The sequence below is a fragment of the Mustelus asterias genome, chromosome 20, assembly GCF_964213995.1.
Source record: "Mustelus asterias chromosome 20, sMusAst1.hap1.1, whole genome shotgun sequence".
In the NCBI taxonomy this organism is placed as follows: domain Eukaryota; kingdom Metazoa; phylum Chordata; class Chondrichthyes; order Carcharhiniformes; family Triakidae; genus Mustelus; species Mustelus asterias.
In genome coordinates this window covers 61,912,484-61,934,385 of record NC_135820.1, presented here as the reverse complement: position 1 = coordinate 61,934,385, position 21,902 = coordinate 61,912,484, and the positions used below count along the sequence as shown (strand labels likewise).

At 44.0% G+C, this 21,902-nt stretch overlaps 1 protein-coding gene across 13 annotated transcripts in view; it reads right to left on the bottom strand.

Annotated features, from left to right (window-relative positions):
• LOC144508578 (band 4.1-like protein 1) overlaps positions 1 to 21,902 on the bottom strand; it is a 290,684-nt gene that overhangs the window by 182,101 nt on the left and 86,681 nt on the right. For 6 of the 13 annotated variants that reach the window (XM_078236659.1, XM_078236660.1, XM_078236661.1 and 3 more), the window contains exon 1: positions 8,135 to 8,407. The exons of 2 other annotated variants lie outside the window; for them this stretch is intronic. The gene's annotated coding sequence lies outside the window, so the exon portion shown is untranslated. Of the gene's footprint in view, positions 1 to 8,134; positions 8,416 to 21,902 lie in introns of those variants that run through there. 5 more of the 13 variants (XM_078236665.1, XM_078236673.1, XM_078236663.1 and 2 more) reach the window with 3 other exon arrangements.

The following is a 21,902-nucleotide window of genomic DNA, read 5'->3' as shown; positions in this document are numbered from 1 at the left end:
CACTGGCAACCCCATCCTTACCCTGTGGTCTGGCTGGAGAGGGTGGCACACTTCAGTCACTCCCTTCATGGTGAAACATAATTGCCTCAGACTTTTGGCACAAACGGAAATAAATATTCTGAGGTAAAATATCAATGATCAGGATTCCCCAAACATTTCCAGCCACAGAACCTTTTTAACCTCCCAAGAGTACGGATAGAAACCCTAAAAAAAACAAGCAAACATTCTTATGTTTATTATTTGGGGAGAAAGCAAGGTGAGGCTATTGAGTTGGACAATCAACCATGATCATGATGAATGGCGGAGCAGGCTCGAAGGGCCAAATGGCCTTCTCCTACCTTCTATGTTTCTATTATGTTGAAGTCTTGAAGCACAAAAAATTGATCATGTTTATATCTATTGTACAAAAATAGTTTCATGTGCACATTTATTATAATTAAAAAGCTCTCTTATTTAACAAAGTTCTTTTTGTCATTTTTAATGGAAGAAATAATGCTACTTCTTTTGCTCACAAATCACAGAGAAACACCACACTCTCCAATGCACTCTTCTCTCTCTCTTTTTCTCACACGCTTCTCTCTCTCTCATTCCCTCTGCCTCCGGCCCCCTCCGCCCCATTTCTCCGGCCTGTCCTCGGTCCACCACCATCCGGTTGCCCTTCCCCCTGACTTTCGCCATTCACCAATGTGCCTCTATTTCCAGCTCGTCCAGAGGTCGGCATCTCAATACATTGGCTGCTGAAGCCAACAAATTTTTTTTTAAAAGCGCTTTTGGTTGGACAAGCTGGCAAGACAGCGTGTTTTTCAAATTTAAAACAGCTGGACCTACCACCGAACACCTGGATGAGTCCCAGAGAACCCCCAGGGTCCTGCGGAACCCACTTTGTCATAGGTAATTACATACAAAATCTCTTAGTCACTGGGAAATAAACTAACAGGTAATACTGGAAATCCTAAACCATTAATTTGACGTTTAATTGTTATGTAGCCTATCATTAAGAATCAATTCTCCCTATACTTGCAATGCTCAGCATTCTAGATCAAGAAGTTGCAAACCGAGCTTCCAGTACAAGAGTGAGGTTGAAAAAGAGATGTTGACCTGTACTTAAAGTGTTAAACTGGTGCCTGCTGCATCCTTTGCTGGAACGGAGACTGGAGTCTGCGCGTTCTCCCCGTGTCTGTGTGGGTTTCCTCCGGGGGCTCCGGTTTCCTCCCACAGTCCAAGGACGTGCTGGTTAGGTGCATTGGCCATACTAAATTCTCCCTCAGTGTACCCGAACAGGCACGGAGCGCGGCCACTAGGGGATTTTCACAGTCACTTTGCAGGAACGTTGCAGTGTTGACGTAAGCCTACTTGTGACTCACGAATAAATAAAACAACATTCCCCCTCAACAGAAGTACATTTTAACTTGTCAGTCACCAAATTGTCTGGGGCATTTGATAAAGAATGGTTGTTTGGTTTATTGCATAATAACTGATAGCGTGCATCAGAAAGATTTCATTATGTGCATCGTAGGTGGCAGGAGAGATCTGGCACCATTTCATTGTAAATGTATAAATTACCAGTTTTGAAGTACAACGTTTGAGAATTTGAAATCCAGATCGTGTAGATTTGGACAGTTTTCACCGACAGATTTAAGATAATTTGCAAGAGGACCAAAGGTAGGAGAGAAGAAAAAGGATACAGAGTTTTTTTTTTGTGATCTGTAATGTACTGCTTGAAAAGGGTGATGAAAGCAGTTTCAGCAGTAACTTTCAAAAGGGAATATTCAGGGATTTGGGGGGGCAACCAGGAGGGCGGGACTAATGAGGCAGCTTTTTCCAAATGGCCATTACTGGAATAATGAGCTGTGTGGCTTCCTTCTGTAAGAGCAGAGTTTTACCAGCCCACTGGAGGTAGGCTGGAAGGCCTTCTAAAATGGCCGTAGGAATGCGCAGCCAATGATTTGCCGATTCCAGCCACCGCCAGCATTTTATTAGCATCTGGACAGGCCTTCTCCACGTGGCAGACTGTCAGTGAACTGGACAGTCACCCAGCAAGCTCTAATTCCATGGGCAAGAGGCAGTGTGGAGGTGGGGGCGGCAACGTTCCCTCACCCCACAGCCCTGACACTGCCACTGGAATTCATCCCCCGTGATCACTGAGGCCCGATGCTCAAGCCTGGCACACTAAAAAAAAAATTAGCTTACCAGGTCCTCAAGGGTGCCTCCCAGGCCCAGGCTCCTAGGATTTAGAATCATAGAATCCAACCGTGCAGAAGGAGGCCATTCAGCCCATCAAGTCTACACCGAACATAATCCCGATCCCCATAACTCCATGCATTAACCCTAGCTAGCCCCCTGACACTAAGGGTCAATTTAGCATGGCCAATCAACCTAACCCGCACATCTTTGGGCTGTGGGAGGAAACCAGAGCACCCGGAGGAAACCCACGCAGACACAGGGAGAAAGTGCAAACTCCACACAGTCACCCAAGGCCAGAATTGAACCTTGGTCCCTGGCGTTGTGAGGCAGCAGTGCTAACCATTGCACCACCGTGTCCCCCTGCCACCCACCCCTACTCGGGGCCCAGGATCCTCTTTCCAGTCCCAACAGCAGGGCTACCTACCTGTCAGAAAAAGTCAGTCCGAAAATTCTATAATTCTTCCCTTTTTCCACTTTGGCCATCTTGCAAGATTAATTAAAGGTAAGGTATTTCTTCAGGAGGGAATGAAATATCAAAACACAGCACTCACCAAACTCATGAATCCCCTAGTGACTGTTCAGGGGGATCCTTTAAATTGATACTTCAAGCCTCCTTGGTCGCCAAGGTGAGATCTATGAACTGCAGTGGCAGTTTAAGCCCACATTCAATGCAGGTTGGCACCATCTTTGTCAAAGGGTTGATGCATGCTCCAGAAATAGCCTCCTTGGAGGAATGTTATGGATCTTGTTGACACTTAAATTGCCTGCAAGAATTCATTAAAGAGATTGCTCGGCATTTTTGCTGGTTAGCATTTCCATTACCAATCTCTCCAAACAGCAAACTAGCTGAACTGGAGTAAACAAATCGTTGCTGATTATTCTGAGCATGACTTGAGGCCATGTTCAGCATTCCATGGGAGATTTGAAGAAATATAAAGGGAGACTTTCTGAGACACTTCATCAAGACGTCATCAACTTTTATCCCGGAAATTCTATTACGGATGACAGCTATTCAACCCATCGTACTTATACTGGCCCTTTCAGAGATATTTAATGAATTCCACTCTCTTGCTTCTTCCTCTCGACCAGATTTTGCCCCCCATCTTTAAGTAAATATCCAATTCCCTTCAGAAATTTGCTACTGTATCTGCCTCCATTACCCATTCAGGCAGTGCATTCCAAATCAGAAGAACTCACTGCATTTTTTCCCCTATTCCTCTGAATCTTTTGCCAATTATCTTAAATGTCAGTGCAGATAACCCCATTCTACATTACATGAACTCCATGTTCAAACCCATTAAGCATCTCAAACGTCTCAAAATCAGCAACCTTGGATCCATGCCCAATTTTGGACCTTGCCGGTTTTCAGGTTGGGTGGGATTAAGGGTCATTTTGTTCACTCACAGCAGGGGAAAAGGCAGGCATCCAAAGCCGATGACTAGTTGGCACACTACCATGCCAATGCAGCACCGAGCTGAACAAGCTGGCACGTCATTTTACTCATCAATAATAATTAAAACTTATGGCAACTTAAGAAAAATCACCCAGTTTTTTGGATAGGCAGTGAATTTGCAGTGAAATAGTGCCTTATCATTCATAAACATCTGGACTTGACATGATGAATTACTTTTGACGTACATCGGTTGTTTTGTAAACCTAATAACCATTCTTAACCATCAATGTCCCACATGCAGTTCGATGAATGATAAGCAGAAATTTATTTTGGTTTGGTCATATTGAGAGGGAATGATTGGGAGGGAATGTTGGCTTGGACAAAATAAAGTAGCAGAAGATCTTAAACCACTGGGACATGCTAAGAGCCCACAGTTTGAGTGAGTGAGTGCTGGGCTGTTCCACCTCAATGGACACGTTATATGACTCCCAAAGTGAGTGTGTGCGTTTGGTCACGGCATCTTGCTAAGGATCCCCCATGGTCCGAATGAGAAATGGGAGGATGACATGAGGTCAGGCAAAGCAACATCAACATCAAGGGGAGGCAAAGGCCTAGTGGTATTATCGTTAATCCAGAAATTTAGCTAATATTCTGGGGATCCTGGTCCAAATCCTGCCACGGCAGATGGTGGAATTTGAATTCAATTTTTAAAATCTGGAATTAAGAATCCACTGATGACCATGAAACCATTGTCAATTGTCACCAAAACCCATCTGGTTCCCTAATGTCCTCTAGGAAAGAAATCTGCCGTCCTTACCTGGTCTGGTTTATATACGACTCCAGAGCCATATGGTTGACTCTCAACTGCCTTCTCAAATGGCCTAGCAAGCCACTCAGTTCAAGGGTAACTAAGGATGGGCAACAAACGCTGGCCCAGGCACCAACACCCACATCCCATGAATGAATTAAAGAAAACTGTGCAGGAGAGATGGGCTCCTTTACTCTCGACAGGTACAGGACATCCTTCCTCCGCCAGGACTTCAGTGCTACATCCATGAAGCTGTCTCCCTTGGCCTCAGAACCATCCTCCGTGTGCCAGCTAGTGCACTCCATACCTTGGGTGGAAACGGGTAATGTAGAGGCGACACATACAGCGCCACAAAAATAGCTTCAAATCGTGCTCAAGAGTTAAACCAGCAGGTGTCTGTCTCAGTATTTATAAGGCAAGTTTAAATCATGGCGTCAAATGGTTCCGAAATTTTAAACAAGCACTCACTTCATTCCAGGTTTCACCAGAACAATCCAACAAGAGTTGCAGAATCTTTGGTGATCTTACTGAGTGGAGAAGATTGAGCTGAGAAAGATTTGGGGGGAATAATTTCAATACCTTCGAGCCAGCAACAAAGAACAATGTTTCACATATATCAAGTACAGTATGTAATCAGAGAATCCCTACAGTGCAGGAGGCCACTCAGCCCATCGAGTCTGCACCAACTCAGCAACTCCCCCAGGCCCAAACCCTGACCTATCCCTATAACCCCATGCACTTGCCCCGCTAATCTCCCAAACTACACATCTTTGGACACCGGGGGAAATTTAGCATGGCCAATCCACCTAACCTGCAGATCTTTGGATTGTGGGAGGAAACTGGAGCACCCAGAGGAAATCCAGGCAGATACAGGGAGAACGTGCAGACTCTACGCAGACAGTCACCCAAGGCCCGAATTGAACCCAGGTCCCTGGCGCTATGAAGCAGTAGTGTTCACCACTATACTACCCTTTTAAGGTAATGCTACCTTCTTCAGTAAAAATTATATTACAAATCTCAATCAAAATTCTATCTTATACACACATCTCCCTCTGCAACAATTATCACATTGGACACTTGTCTCTACCTCACTTTAAGGTATTCTTAGAATCTACCTCTTTGGCAGGATCATAGAAACTCTCCAGTGCAGAAGGAGGCCATTCGGCCCATCGAGCCTGCACCGACAACATTCCCACCCAGGCCCTATCCCCTCATCCCCACGTATTTACCCTGTTAATCCTCCTAAGGGGCAATTTATCATGGCCAATCCACCTGACCCGCACATCTTTGGACTGTGGGAGGAAACCAGAGCACCCGGGGGGGGGAAACCCACACAGACACAGGGAGAACGTGCAGACTCCACACAGACAGCGACCCCAAGACCTGACCTAATATATACGCACCACCTTAGAAATATAAAATACAGCACAACAATACCAAAGAGTGGATATTTTCTCACAGGTCTCGGTATCACTATATTCACGCATTCTGGTACGTGATAGATAAAACTGAGGTGCAACTAAAGAGTTATTACATTCACAGTGCGACCTTAAATGCAATACTGTATCATTGTCAAATGTTGCAACTCAGTTAACCTGCATTTCACATATACAACTTTCACTGCACGATTGGAAGGTTCAGCTTAATCAATGCTATAATCAAGCTGACAACAGTAAAATAACAAGGATAGTGAAACATAGCAAGAAATTATGTAACATAAACACAGAATATGTTGCCAACAGCTGCTCCATTATAATGCAGCTCAACAGCCAAGAAGCTTCTCTGTCACAGCCACCTGAACTACTCAATCCTGTCCTCAACTGAAAATGAATCCTGAAATCTTAGAAATCTTATCTTAGAAACCCTACAGCACAGAAAGAGGCCATTCGGCCCATCGAGTCTGCACCGACCACAATCCCACCCAGGCCCTAGCCCCATATCCCTACATATTTACCCACTAATCCCTCTAACCCACACATCCCAGGACACTAAGGGGCAATTGTAGCATGGCCAATCAACCCTAACCCACACATCCTCGGACTGTGGGAGGAAACCGGAGCACCCGGAGGAAACCCACGCAGACACGAGAAGAATGTGCAAACTCCACACAGACAGTGACCCAAGCCGGGAATCGAACCCAGGTCCCTGGAGCTGTGAAGCAGCAGTGCTAACCACTGTGCTACTGTGCCGCCCTTATCTCTGATGATTTTTTTCTCCCCTCAATCAGACTCAAATTTTGACTCTGCTGCAGCCGGTTTCACATTCGTACAATGCTCAGAGTTGCATTAACTAGAGCAGCACAGTGGTAGGGGAGCACAGTGGCGAGCACTGCTACCTCGCAGTGCCAGGGACCCGGGTTCAATTCCGGCCTCGGGTCACTGTCTGTGTGGAGTTTGCACGTTCTCCCTGTGTCTGCGTGGGTTTCCTCCGGGTGCTCCGGTTTCCTCCCGCAGTCCAAAGATGTGTGGGTTAGGTGGACTGGCCATGATAAATTGCCCCTTAGTGTCAGGGGGATTAACAGGGTAAATATGTGAGATTGTGGGAGTAGGGCCTGGGTGGGGACTGTTGTCGGCACGGGCTTGATGGGCTGAGTGGCCTCCTTCTACACTGTAGGGTTTCTATGATCCTGGGCCATTTCAAAGGGCATTTGAGAGTCAACCACATTACTATGGGTCTGGAGTCACATGTGGGCCGGATCAGACCAGGTAAAGATGATAGATTCCCTTCCCTAAAGGACATCAGTGAACCAGATGGGTTTTAATGACAATCAACAATGGTTTCATAGTCATCATTAGATGTTTAATTCCAGACTTTGATTGAATTCAAATTTCACCATCAGCCAGGGTGGGACTCAAACCCAGGTCCCCAGAGCATTGCCCTGTGTCTCTGGATTACTAGTCCAGTGACAATGTCACTGAGCCACTGCCTCCCCTCATGGTGTAGCGAACCACTCTGTCCCAATGGCAATAAATGCTTGCCCAGCCAGCGACGCCCAGATCCCGAGTGAATTTATACGCTTGCTTGCAGCATCCTCCATTCGCCTGAAGCTGAGATTGGTGAAAGGGTCATGAGCATCATTAGGAACTTAAAGGGTGATTCTGCAAACTACATGTATTTCTAAAAATCATTCCACAGAAGTTTCCAGATTCGGTTTAACAGCAACTGCAGTTATTCTCTTCACAAGTGTCTCTCAGGTGATGATTTGATGCAAGTTCACCAGTTACCCCAATAGGTTATATTGGATTCCACCCTTTGGTGAATCCCTTCACAGAAGTTGTTGTGAGCATAAACACCTGAGGATTGGCCACACAGGCTTCTAAATTCGCAGCCTTCTCCGTTCCACTGCCTATACTGAAAATAGGTCATGCACATTTCCCACAGCTTTCTGGCAGCAATTCTCCAATCTCTGCTCTCACAAACTATATATAGCAGTTTAAAAAGTTGCTATTGCAATGTTCGTTTGCCAGAGGAAACTTAACTTTTCCAAGCTCATGGGCCAGGATCAATGTCAAGACAATGTTCGAATCAAATTTTAAATCGATAGTATTTGAAATCTTTCATGCTCGCACCTAAATTACTCAGATCCACAAGATCTCGAATCTGTCAAGCAGCATTTTCCATTGACTTTACTGAGACATTTATCTTCTATGGTATTATCATCGGCTTAAAAACAATCATTGGTTGTTGGTCATACAACAACAACAATACAGAGTCATTCAGCAGCTTCCTGTTATCACAGTTTCACTCACTGTCTTGCAGTCCAATTTTGTGGGTTATCGAAGCTCCTTGGAACTTCCAGCATTTGTGTTGAACCACTTACACTTCCTTTACAAAGCCCAGAAAGTTGGTGCGAACAACCCCTTCTTAATGCACAGGTGATAAGTCTCTAAGTGACCTGACGTGCCATTGTATTGGTGTGTGCAATTCTTGTATAATTTCAAGCATTAAGGTCCACCTTAGCAGTATTCCATACAGCTTATAATTAAAATGTTGACAGCACTGACTGCTCGGTCTTGGTCATCAGTATCATGGCAGCAGGTCCTTTTCTAATTCGGGCAACTTGACATTTAAGACATGTTGTCATTCTCCACTCGCCCTGAGGAAACTGCTCTTGAAAAAAAAAAGTACGAGTCAAAGACAGGACTAAAATTCTATGAACTACGGGATGACGCTATTCGATCATGTTTGCAGAAGATCTACTGAGGATTAGCCTTCTTTCTTCCTTCCATCGCTCCGATAGAAATACTTACGATTGATCATAAAAAGAACTGACAATATCGAGTCAATTGGCAAGGGTTCAAATTCTAGCGGACGCTTAAAAATTAAAGTAAAGTTGAAGAAGGAAAGGTCAGCAGAAATATCGGAACATATTTTTGAAATAAGTTGCCAGAGAAAGTCAAAGAATGGGTTATAAAGACAGGAGATGTTCTTTGATTAAGTGAGAGATATGGCAAAGTAACGATTATTCCAATGTAATCTTGGCTAGTCTCCCACATTCTGCCCTTCAAAAACGTGAGGTCATCCAGAACTCTGCTGCCCAGCACATCTTAGCTTTCATCAGGTCCCATTCATCTGTCACCCTGTGCTCACTGGCCTCCCAGTCAAGCAACACAGTGATCTTAAAATTATCATCCTTATTTTCAAATCCCACCAATGGCCTCTCTATCTCTGTAATCGCCTCCAGCCCCACAATCCTCCAAGATATCTGCACTTCTCCAATTCTGGCCTCTTGTGCACCCCAATTTTAATGGTTCCACCATTGGTGGCCATGTCTTCTGCTGCCTTTGCCCAAAGCTCTGGAATTCCCTCCCAGCATATCTCTGCTTCTGAATCTCACTTTCCACCTTCAGACATTCCAAAAACCTGCCTCTTTGATCGAGCTTTAAGTCACCTGACCCAATATCCATTCATGTGACCCAATGGGTGGAATTTTCCAATTTTTATTTTCTATTCTGGGCAGGAAAAGCAGAGGGCCAGCTGCCTTGCCGACACTTCCCGCTGTATTCTTAAATTCTTTGGAGAAAATAATGGAAGGGACGGGTACCATGACATCATGTTGGTTTCATTTTGAAAGATTGGGGTGCTGTTTTTAGAGACAAACCCACTTCTCCCCCACCGAACCTCTCCAAAGAAAGCTTCCAGGGACTGCCCCTGTCCCTTGGCAGGGGGAATTCCCCACATGGGAGGGGGTGTGGGGGATGATATAATAAGAAGGCCCCCTCTAACCATATGGTGAAGTACTATAATGGTGTTCCCAACATTGCATGGCAGGAACTCCGTTACATCACTGGCGGGGGAGTGGGGGCGGGGGGGGGGGGGGGGGGGGGGGGTGTTGGGCAGGGATAGATGAGCGGGGGGGAAATGAAAGCACAAAAGCCAATTTTGGGACTCCCTCCCCCGACCAAAGCAAAGACCTATTTGTGTTTTATAATGCTCCTGTGAAATTAAGAACATAAGAACTAAGAGCAGGAGTAGGTCACACAGCCCGATGAGCCTGCTCTGCTGTTAATCTTGGACTTCAACTCCATTTTCCTGTCTGCTCACTATATCCCTTAATTCCCCAAGAGACTAAAAAATCTGTCCACCCCAACCTTAAATATAGTAAACAAATGTCATAAATCCACAAGCCTCTGGGGGAGGAAATTCCAAAGATTCACAACTCGTTGAGTGGAAGAATTTCTCCTCATCTCAGCCCTAACTGATCGGCCCTTTATCCTGAGAGCATGTCCCAGTACGCTGAGGTACCTCAGGAGATTTCATTATATTAACCACAGTATATAAATACAAGTTGCTGCTGTTATTTTGGATGCAGAATTGATTTTTGCAAAAAGACAGGTTTGTTAGATTCAAAAGCTTACACCTTTCCCTAAAGATGCTTCTGTTCTCTTTTTTCACTCCTCATGCTACACCTTCTAATGTTTCACCGACATTAAATTGTTCGATTTGATTCCCGGCTTGGGTCACTGTCTGTGCGGAGTTTGCACATTCTCCCCGTGTCTGCGTGGGCTTCCTCCGGGTGCTCCAGTTTCCTCCCACAGTCCGAAAGGTGTGCTAGTTAGGTGCATTGGCCATGTTAAATTCTCCCTCGGTGTACCCGAATAGGCGCCGGGGGCGTGGCAACTCGGGGATTTTCACAGTAACTCCAATGCAGCGTTAATGTAAGCCTATTTGTGGCACTAGTAGGTAAATAAAATAAATAATCTGAATGTTGCCCATCTTGGCAGCCTCCGCCGACTTCACATCAGAGAAGTAACTCCATCCTTTCTCTTAGAATTCTGGACCCATTTACTTCAAACGTCTTAAATTGTACAACCTGGAGCTGTGAAAAGTATGCTCAGGCTTCCTTCGAGTCTTCACATTCCAATTTTGAAAAGACCCTATTGTATTCCAATCGATTGCAGCAGGACTAATTGCATGTCACACACGAGTAGTCCAGAATTGCAAACATGAATTCCAGGTGCACTGGTATAAAACATATATTTAACATGCATTTTGCAACCTGTGCGCGCGTGTGTGTTTTTATCATTTCAGCACACCGTTACTCGCCAGTTTTAGCTCATTTGTCAAGATCAGAATAAAGAAAAAGAAAAGCAGATTGAAAAGAATAATAAATGAAAAATCCAATGTGGCAAGAAAAATATCAAATTTGAGCAGGAAACTGTGACCGAACGGCTTGAAAAGAGAGAAAGGGGAAAGAACGACAATGGAATCGGTGTGAAAAGGAAGGGGCAGATGAAGACATTGTGGTATTCTTAAAAAGCACTTGAACTGCATCTGTGTGATAGCAATCAGAAACTCTCATGGGATCAATATACGGCCCCGGCAGGAAACACTAAAACATCATTAAAATCTCGACATCATATGCATAGTACAATCCAGTTTCTAGAAAGGAGCACATTTCTTAATTTTCATGCTATTATTATGCTGCAGGCAGTGTTCAAATGAACACGTGGCTTTGCTTATCAGAGCTTGATGACCAGTGAAACAGCAATGATGTCCAAAATGAACTGGCCCGACTGAATAAACTTCAACTGAGGTAATATTTCATTTTGCTTTTCACAATTTTTGTTATTTCTTATACCAACCTTTAAACACACACATGTTCAATGTTTTTTTTTCTATTCTTGTGATCCAATTTGGGTCACTGTCTGTGTGGAGTTTGCACATTCTCCCTGTGTCTGCGTGGGTTTTCTCCAGGTGCTCTGGTTTCCTCCCACAGTCCAAAGATGTGCGGGTTAGGTGGATTGACTATGCTAAATTCTCCCTATGTGAACCCAAACAGGCACTGGAGTGTAGCGACTAGGGGATTTTCACAGCAACTTCATTGCAATGTTAATGTAAGTCTACTTGTAACTAATAAATAAACTTTCTTTCTTTCTTCCTTCTTCTTTCAATTCCATGCAAGGGAATTGATAAATTGAACTTCAAGAACATGTTCAGGATTACCACAAACTCCAAAACCAAGCGTCCCGGACCATGTATAGGGCATGGGGAGTACGTGGATAGTTTGGATTAACCACTGTGCACAGATAGTAGTAAAATTATAGGAATAACCGCCCAGGGAGGCAGCAATATAGCACAACTGGATATGTCAGGGAGTGAGAGGTATCAATGTTTGCAGGACAAGCCAGATGGATTGCACAGCCATTCCCAGTCTTTAGGCTTTCTGAATTTACTACTGTATAAAGTTCGTTTCCATGACATTGAAAAAAAAGCTCTTAAAAGCCTGTTCTTGCACATCTGAAAGCAAGTTTCCAGAAAAATCAATAAAAATAACCTCGGTGCAGTTTGCAGTACATTTTGCAATTTAACATTCACCTTGTGCTCATGCTACAGTCTCCTCTCCGCCAGACACTTCACAAAATCCACCGATCACGCGACACAGGAAGTCCTGAGCGCACAAAACCTTTATTTTGCAACTAATGGCACTGGGTTGTGTGAAACAGAGGCTATTTTAGGGATTCAAACCACTACAAAAGGAATCAATTTACAGTTTGATCTTGCATATAAATGTGGTTTGCTCATGAGAGCCTGGCCTTTAATCTACCGAACAAATGAAGTTATATTTAATAGTACAGGGTACACGAGAAGGAACAATCATGCATTGTTATAGCACCTGAATCACTTCCTGAAGTGTACTCGCTGGTGTCGTACAGGAAATACAGCACCTAATGTTCACACTGCAAGGTCTTGCAATTCAAAATGAGGGAAAACTGACCAAATATTCAGTTTTGAATGGTACAGGATAACTGGTTTAGCCACTCACTGCCCTCAGGTTCCCTCCTCTGCCAAAATGTGCCACCCAGGAATGTAAAGATAAACCCCAACTTCTTTTTTCCACTTTTTAGGGTCTCCTAAACACCCTCCAATCTCTCCCCCACCCTCACCTCCAATCATAGACTTCTTTGTCACGAAGTTTGAGATGATGTGGAGATGCCATCATTGGACTGGGTGGACTAAGTAAGAAGTCTCACAATACCAGGTTAAAATCCAACAGGTTTATTTGGTAGCTTTCGGAGCGCTGCTCCTTCATCAGGTGAGTGTTTGTACAAGTTTGAGATGATCAGATCAGCTGCCTCTGCTGCTTCTCTCCCTCCAAGCTCCAGCACAACAGGCTCTGAGATGCTTCCCCTGCCTCCCTCGCTTGTCCTAGCCCTGCATTTCCTCTAGTTTCTCACCTATCACACTCCATGCAAGCACCACCCCCCCCACCCCCTCCCAACTCATTCTGTCCACGATACCCACCTCCTTCTCCTCCCTTGGCCCTATTCTCATTTATCTGATGGCCACCCAACTTCCCATCCTGGTTCTGAATTGTTCTTCCTCCACAGAAGCTGTTCTCTCCTTCATAGAATCCCTACAGTGAAGAAGGAGGCCATTCAGCCCATCGAGTCTAAACCGACAACAATCCCACTCAGGAGCTTTCCCCACAACCCCACAGATTTACCCCGTTAATCCCTCTAACCTGTGCATCCCAGGACATTAAGGGACAATTTAGCATGGCCAATGCACCTAACCTGCACATTTTTCGACTGTGGGAGGAAACCAGAGCACCCAGAGGAAACCCATGCAGACACAGGGAGAATGTGCAAACTCCACACAGACAGTGACCCAAGCCAGGAATCGAACCTGGGTCCTTGGTGCTGTGAGGCAGCAGTGCTAACCACTGTCTATCTACTGTCATCCACTGTCATCCACTTTCGCTCTCTCCCCTCAGATGGGTCCACTAAATGCCCTTGAGGGAAAGAAAGTCCGGCTTCCATTTGACTGCAGACCCACCGAACTATGGTTGATTAAGTGCCCTCTGAAATGGCCTGGCGAACCAAGAAGGCAGCTCTCCAACATCTTCCCAAGGGCAACAAATACTGATCTTACCTCTGGAATTCCCTCCTGCCACCTCTCCACCGCCTTTAAGGAGGTCTGTAAAACCTACCCCTCTAACGCGCTTTTGGTCATCACCCAGAGTCTCTTCTTACTTGGTTCAGTGTCACATTTTATTTGGTACTATTTGTAAATTCCCAAAAGGCGTTTTGCTACTTGAAACACAAAAATAGAAATGCAAGTTGTTGTTTTCACTGGTTGAGCAGGACGTTATCGCCAGACATTGGAAGGAGTCTCCCGCTCTTCATTAATATTTTAAAATATTTATTCTTTCACAGAATGTGGGTATTGCTGACAAGACCAGCATTTGTTACCAATGCTTAACTGCAGACTAGCTAAGCCATTTCAGTTAAGTGTCAACACATTGCTCTGGATCTGGAGTCCAGTCCATCACGCGAACCAGACTCCCATCCATTGACACTGTCTATACTTCCCGCCTGACCAGGTAAAGTCATTGCTGTCAGCAGAAAGGAACAATCGTCAGATGAATACTGGCAACCGATTCTCTACCACCCGGTTTATGTCCGCGCTGAAGTTTAAAGTTCCGGCCATTAAAAACCGACTCCCACGACCAGCTAAGGCAGCATATTACCGATTTAGTTGGATCACACTGCCACAGCTCCTCTCATATACAGGTTTGTCTTAGGTATTTAACAAAGAAACAAAAAAGAATGCAAACATTCTCAAGGTGAAGCCCCCATTTTTCAGACAAGGCAAAAAAAAAAGAGCTGGGCATTTTATGGCACGCTAAAATTATGTGACCTGACCTTTCAACCTTGGGAGCAGGGAATCTCTGCACAGTAATCAGACTAAAGTTCGGATTTTGCCAATCACTGCATAAGCTGCTCTTTCACACACAATTATGCTAATGCAATGTGGATGCCACTCACACACGATGCACTGTACCTGAAACATATTTGCTCAGTGTCCACCTTTATCTGCACTCTATTAATCAATGTCTTAAGCAGCAGCTTAAACCAGAAGTCGAAATTTGAAGCCATGTCCAAACCCATATGCTCATAAATCATTCTACATAGAGGGCTCATCCACATCGAAATCCACAGCTGACTCCTCCAAGGGAGGTATGCAAGCACTGCCAATTCTGGTTGGACGTATTCCTGGAGATATCATCAGACAACCTCCGGCCTCCACCTGCCCTGCACAGTCAAAATGCCTTTCATTCCCCCATCTGCAATATGTTTGCAATCAATAAATGAAAAAAGTGTTCAAAGAAAAATTAAAAAACACACTCAAATTTTTCTTTAAATGCACCAAGGATAGCTCTCCGGGGTTACTCACAGTGGTTCGCCTGAAGATTAACCTTTAACCCCTGGAGCTCTCAGGACAAGCCTGGAGGGTTGGAACCCCAAGACGTATTCACTTATCTGTGTTATAGAAGGATAAGAATACAGTTGCAGGATTCTCCACAAGGCCACAAAACACCGAGATTATCCTTTCTCTTAAAAAGAAAGAGTCCTCACATTTTCTTCCTGTTGTTTGGAGCTTTAATGCCCCATCATCCCACACACCCAGTATTTACACATCCCTTTGTTCAGTAATGATGCTGTAAAGAAATAAGTTCTATATATTTGTCAATGCCATCTATTAACTATTTGGTAAATGACGGCTTATTTTCACCATGTCAAACGATCACCAGAAAACAGGCGGGAGGGAACTTGCCATTTATTTTATACCCTGACGGATTTTGTTTTCCATTGAAGGCAACATTGCTATTTCAAGTATATATTTAAAACCGGTTTAAAAATCCATACTGTTCATAGATCATAGACTTCCTGCAGTGAAGCGGCGGCCATTTGGCCCATCGAGTCCTGAACCGTACATTTTTAGAACATAAGTATGCCACATTAAAAATTGATCACCATCCATGATTGCATTTTCTCTGCATGCTGTGCCCAATGCAAATATATCGATATTTTTTTTTTAAAAGGAACAAGACTGACACTTTCCTTCAGCCTGATTTCTTAATGCTGATTTACACTTCTTTTCATATTCAGGAATATTCCAATAAGATTGACAGGAAACGAATGGGCATTATCAGGAGGGAATTCTGAGTAACGGGGCAGCATGGTGGCACAGTGGTTAGCACTGCTGTCTCAGTGCCAGGGACCTGGGTTCAATTCCAGCCTTGGGTGACAGTCTGCGTGGACTTTGCACATTCTCCCTGTGTCTGCATGGGTTTCCTCCAAGTGTTCTGATTTCCTCCTACAGTCCAAAGATGTGCAGGTTAGGTGGGTTGGCCATGCTAAATTGACCCTTAGTATCCCAAGACTGTTCCACTGGCAGGTGAAACAAGAACTAGGGGACATAGCCTCAAAATAAGGGGAAGCAGGTTGAGGAGGAACTTCTTCACACAAAGGGTTGTGAATCTGTGGAATTCCCTGCCCAGTGAAGCAGTTGAGGCTACCTCATTGAATGTTTTTAAGGCAAGGATAGATAAAGTTTTGAACAGTAAAGGAATTAAGGGTTATGGTGATCGGGCGGGTAAGTGGAGCTGAGTCCATGAAAAGATCAGCTCTGATCTTATTGAATGGTGAAGCAGGCTCGAGGGGCCAGATGGCCTACTCCTGCTCCTAGTTCTTATGTTCTAAGACGTGTAGGGGGATTAGCCATGGTAAACATGTGGGGTTACAGGGATAGGGCAGGGGGTTGGGCTTGGGTAAGATGCTCTGTCAGAGAGTTGGTGCAGACTCAATGGGCCAAATGGCCTCCTTCTTCATTGCAGGAAGTCTATGATCTATGAACAGTATGGATTTTTTAACCGGTTTTAAATATATACTTGAAATAGCAATGTTGCCTTCAATGGAAAACAAAATCAGTCAGGGTATAAAATAAATGGCAAGTTCCCTCCCGCTTGTTTTCTGGTGATCATTGACATGGTGAAAATAAGCCGTCATTTACCAAATAGTTAATAGATGGCAGACAAATATATAGCACTTATTTCTTTACAGCATCATTACTGAACAAAGGGATGTGTAAATATTGGGTGTGTGGGATGATGGGGCATTAAAGCTCCAAACAACAGGAAGAAAGTTTGGCCAGCAAACTTAGTTGCCTGATCTTTAGCTGCTCTGGCCATTTTACTGTCTGTGCACCACAATGAACTTTTTACCTCACATTTTGGATCCTGCCTCAAGGCAGTTCTGCACAATGTGATGTCTCAGCATTGCCAACAGTAAGAGTACAGATCCCATTATCAGTGCACCATCTGCCTGGGGTATCTTCATACTATCTAAATTTAGAAGTTCTTTTTAGAAAAAATGTGATAGTCTCGCCGAGTCATCTTCATTTACATAGTGAATAAAGCATCACTGCTGCGGCTACAGTACACAGGCCACGCCCAAGAGTCCTTTGACTGCTGGTCTGGGCATGGTCAGCTGGCTTTAAACTCCCACTGCTCCTTTCCTTTTGGGCATGCCACCACCCACTCAATAGGGGAACTTGTACTCCACAAGGCCCACTGCAAGATGTATTGACGAGCCCCTTTGGCCATCATAGTAGACAGAAAACAAATTTAGGGTCTTTAAGGCAAGGGTTTAGAGTAATGAGTTCAAACAAGCCTTGGAGGAGGTGCAATGCCTACTCCAATCAGCTTGGATCATGTAGATCAAGCCCAAGACAGGAGGTGAGAGCCCTGCCTTGTCAGCTTGGATCGGGAATGTCTCACTTGTTGAGACTCTGAATTGGACTTGATTTGATTGAACTCATTTTTTAAAAATCCAATTCAAACACCAGAGTTAAGACATGAGAAGAAACAGAATGGGCCAATCCCCCTAGTCTCTTACAGGTGGCAGCACCACAGAATGGGAACGTATTCTTCAAATTCAAATAAATAAGAATAAAAACCACAAAGAGGTACAATGGGTCCAACCAAGGCAGCTGTCAGACTGAACAAGAAATTCACCCTCACTTTGAAATGAAGTTGCTTTCATTTGACTGGCTACTTTTTTGATTGGCTACTTCTCTTCCTTTAGAGTTTGGAATGTACAGTTCATGGCCACCAAATATTCCACTAGCAATGAGACCAGTAGCACCTGGCATTTAGAAACATTCAGGACTACAAGGGAGGTACCCAGTATTGGAGCCCAGTTCATGAATGGGAAGATGCAAAGAAAGACATCCTACTCTACGGTTCATTGCTCCAGTCACGCAGTTAACGATCCCAAGTTTCACTACTCAACATTTAATGTCCAGCGTATAAGTAATACGTTCAGTATTTATACTGGAAATATAAATTAAACCCACCTTTTTTTTTTGAAGTGGGGGAAAGAGATAAAAATAAGTCTAAAGCAAAAAACCTATTTTCAACGTTGCACTAACCAAAATAGTCTCACACACAATCCTGCCAGTGTTTGATCAGCCACAAGAATTTAGAGCACCCAAGGAGAATCGTCAGTTCAAAGAATGAGGGTATAATTAATTTCATAGTTTTCAGTCTAAAAACAAGGTGCACTGAGATGCAATAGTGCCTTTAGCAGAAAGAAACATCACCATGTATCAAGTCTACATATGCTACTGAAGGGTTTTGGCCTCAGATAATATAGTCGTGGAGGTATCAGCAGAGCTGTCAATTAGTCCAGTCCCTCAGTGAGAAAACAATCCAGTACATGGTCGGGCAAAGTCTCCAATTGGCACTCAAATTCAGTGCACAACTCAATGCAGGAGCTTGTAACTGTAAAATAGCCTTCAAGAAACAGCAATGCACTCTCCGCATCACAGTTTTCTTGTCCCACTTAATGCCGCTACACATCAACCTCTTGATCTGAAGGGTGTGCAAATTTGACACTTTTTGAAAGAATTTAGGGTGAGACGTTTGATGATTCAGCCGTCAGTACACTGTTCGCAAGTGCACGCCCACACACACATTGATTTGTGCTGCAGTTATCTGCATTCAGCTTTTCACAGCATGCGAACTTTGGCAAAAAAAACCTCAACTGTTGTCTGTTTCCAGGGATCTCAACTGCAGGCTTCGAACAACGCAAACTAAACTGATAATGGGAAGAGTTGATTGCATTTTGTAATAAACACATGCTATTTCGAAGAAAAGTTACGAATCATTTACTTTTTTAACTGAATTTGCAACTACAGGGAATGTCTTACTATTGAAAAAAAAGCCAAAATATTGCACAGTGCCAGTCCTACCAAGCTATAATTATGAGAAAATAGATGATAAACTCTAACATTAAAGGATACAGCCACTATAAGCTCAGTGGGATGAGAGAGGCTTAAATGTACTTTAGAAATTGATAGCAGTAACTAATAACAATCGTGACAATGGCAGCAAACATCCAATTTCCTTTTGGTTTGAAATGAAGGCAAGATTCTGTTCTCAATACACATGCTGCAGTCAGTTGCAAATTAATTTTGAATAGTGGGAGGTGGCAAACATGCTTTAAGCCTCTTAGGCATTTGTGTGCATACAGAAACAGATTTAGCCTTTATCAATATAGCGTCGGATGTGCATGCCATATTGGCCATACATCGAACATTTAAGCACAGTGCCAAAGATTGGTCTAGGTCAAGAGCTCCTCTTCGCAGCTTCCTTATTTTTTGGCCACCGTATCCCTACCTGGGGGACCATTTGTTTTCTACAACTCAGAAGTGGTGACACTTCAAAAAATACATCACTGGTGGTAAAATACCTGTGGTTATTTTTTTTTAAAACTATACAAGTGCATGTCTTTCCTTCACCTTATGAGGAAATGCTTCCTGATATCATAGCTGAACATATTGACCTATGTTTATTAATCATGCTTAACATAATAACATTTAGGATTAATTCCCTCGATGCCTTGCCATGTCTTCAGCTGTTTAGGTCCATTGTTCTGAAATTTCCTCCCAAAACCTCCCTGTTCGTCCACCTCCCTCCCTTCCTTTAAGACCCTCTTCAAAATACATCCCTTTGGCCGGCTTTTAATGACCCTTCGGAATATTTTCTCCAGCTCAGCATTCATTTTTGACTTCACCGCCATGAAGCTCTGCAAAACTGCTCATCTCCATGGGTTCCACCTCCATTGAAGTCAGGGTGCCATGACTGCAACACCACTCCCAGTTCTCTGTCTGAGCTTGGAGATACAGCTCTCTTCTCCTGCACAGCGGAAGGCAGAGAGTTAGGAGCGCGAGTAGTTAACGGAGCGCTGACAATGGTGGGTAAACATTTGAGGAGGGCGACATTGAGGAATGAGAACGAGGGGGCAATAGGCTGTGAGTAGAGGTGAGTTAGGTCTGTCGGGATGGAGATCGAGGAGGAGGCTGGAGGGAAAGGATTGTGTGCGACAGCATGTTGTGTTGGTCAGAGGATCGAGAGCTGTGCAGGAGAATGCAAGAGGGGTAGAAATGATGGGGCCAGCTGAGCGGTGCAGGAGATGCAGAGCTTCAGGTCATTGAGCTGGCTCGGGCACTGAATCAAAGTTCACACTCTGACTGCCCACCAGCTGGCTGGCCTTCTTCTGTTATCATCTGGAAAGAGGTACTTCTCTCCATGTCTTGGCTGCTGGCTGAATTACTGCCAGGGTGCAATCTTTAAACTGCGAGGCAACTTTCCACATCTCCCAATTCCTGCTCAGTTCAGTTGTCCCCATTATTTAATGAAACACTGGTGATGTTTTGTTTAAAATGCTATTCGAGGACATAGAAACTAGAAGCAGGAGCAGGCCATTTGGTCCTTCAGGGTACTTCGCTATTCATTTTAATCATGGCTGATCATCGAATTCAATATCCTGATTACCCCATTCTCCCCATATCCCTTTAGCCCCAAGAGCTATATTTAATTTCTTCTGGAAATCAGACAATATTTTGGCCTCAACTGCATTGTGTTCCCCGACTGGAAGGGAACATTCCCTTCAATACTGCAATTGTATATGGCCAGAGGTGAGGCCACACCTAGAGCATTGTGTGCAGTTTTGGTGTCCTTACCTGAGGAAAGATGTCCTTGTTATAGAGGGAGTACAATGAAAATTTACCAGGCTGATTCCTGGGATGGCTGGTCTGTCATATGAGGAGAGATTAAGTCGGTTAGGATTATATTCACTGGAGTTTAGAAAAATGAGAGGGGATCTCATAGAAACTTATAAAATTCTAACAGGGTTAAGCAGGGTAGATTCAGAAAGTATGTTCCCAATGGTGGGGGAGTCCAGAACTAGGGGTCATAGCTTGAGGACAAGGGATAAACCTTTTAAAACTGAGGTGAGGAGAAATTTCCTTACCCAGAGGGTGGTTGGTGAATGTCTGGAATTCACCACTGCAGGATGTAGTTGAGGCCAAAGCGTCGTCTGATTTCAAGAAGAAATTAGATATAGCTTTTCGGGCTAAAGGGATCAAGGGATATGGGGTGAAGAGGGGGATCAGGATATTGAATTCTATGATCATAATGAATGGTGGAGCAGGCTCGAAGGGCCAAATGGCCTACTCCTGCTTCTAGTTTCTATGTTAGAGTCTCCCACACAAACTTCGTCTTTTCAGAGGACAACCATATCTCGGCTCCAAAGTGCAAAGAGAAACAGTACTTTTTCTGGAGTTTTATTGCATTCTTTGAGTGCTTGATCTTAATTTATTCTCATCGAAAGATGTGCTCTCCTATTCTCTTGCATCAATGGATTTTTAAACAGTGCAAGGACATCACATCAAAAATTGAAAGATTTTTCCGGCTACAGGTTCTAAGACACGCTGTGTCTGATGTGCATGAATAATTGTTGATTGAGTTGACATTTTAATTTTCTTACCGAGTTCAATTCTTTCCCTGGGGCCCTGTCATTTATGATGCGTTATGCCCATTTCTACCCATGTTACATTCAGGCTTCTTCTAATGCAATCTGCAGGAAATTTGAATGCATCTTTACATTGGCAGGGCAGACCTGCCTGGCACACTTTCCAACCCAAAGTTGCACTGATGTAAAAAATTCCAAGCCTGTGTTTTTGAAATGCAGAGGTAGCAGCATAAACTCCTAAGGTATTGTGTTATGAAGTGTTTGTTTAGCTCCTGAAATCATTTGATTCGCGCTCTCAGAAGCGCTGTCGAACATGATCGCACCAGACAGATTCATGGCTTTGAATATATCTGTGCAGGTCAAACAGATTCAATGGACTGTATAGAACATCAGCTGCACACCAAAGAAGAAC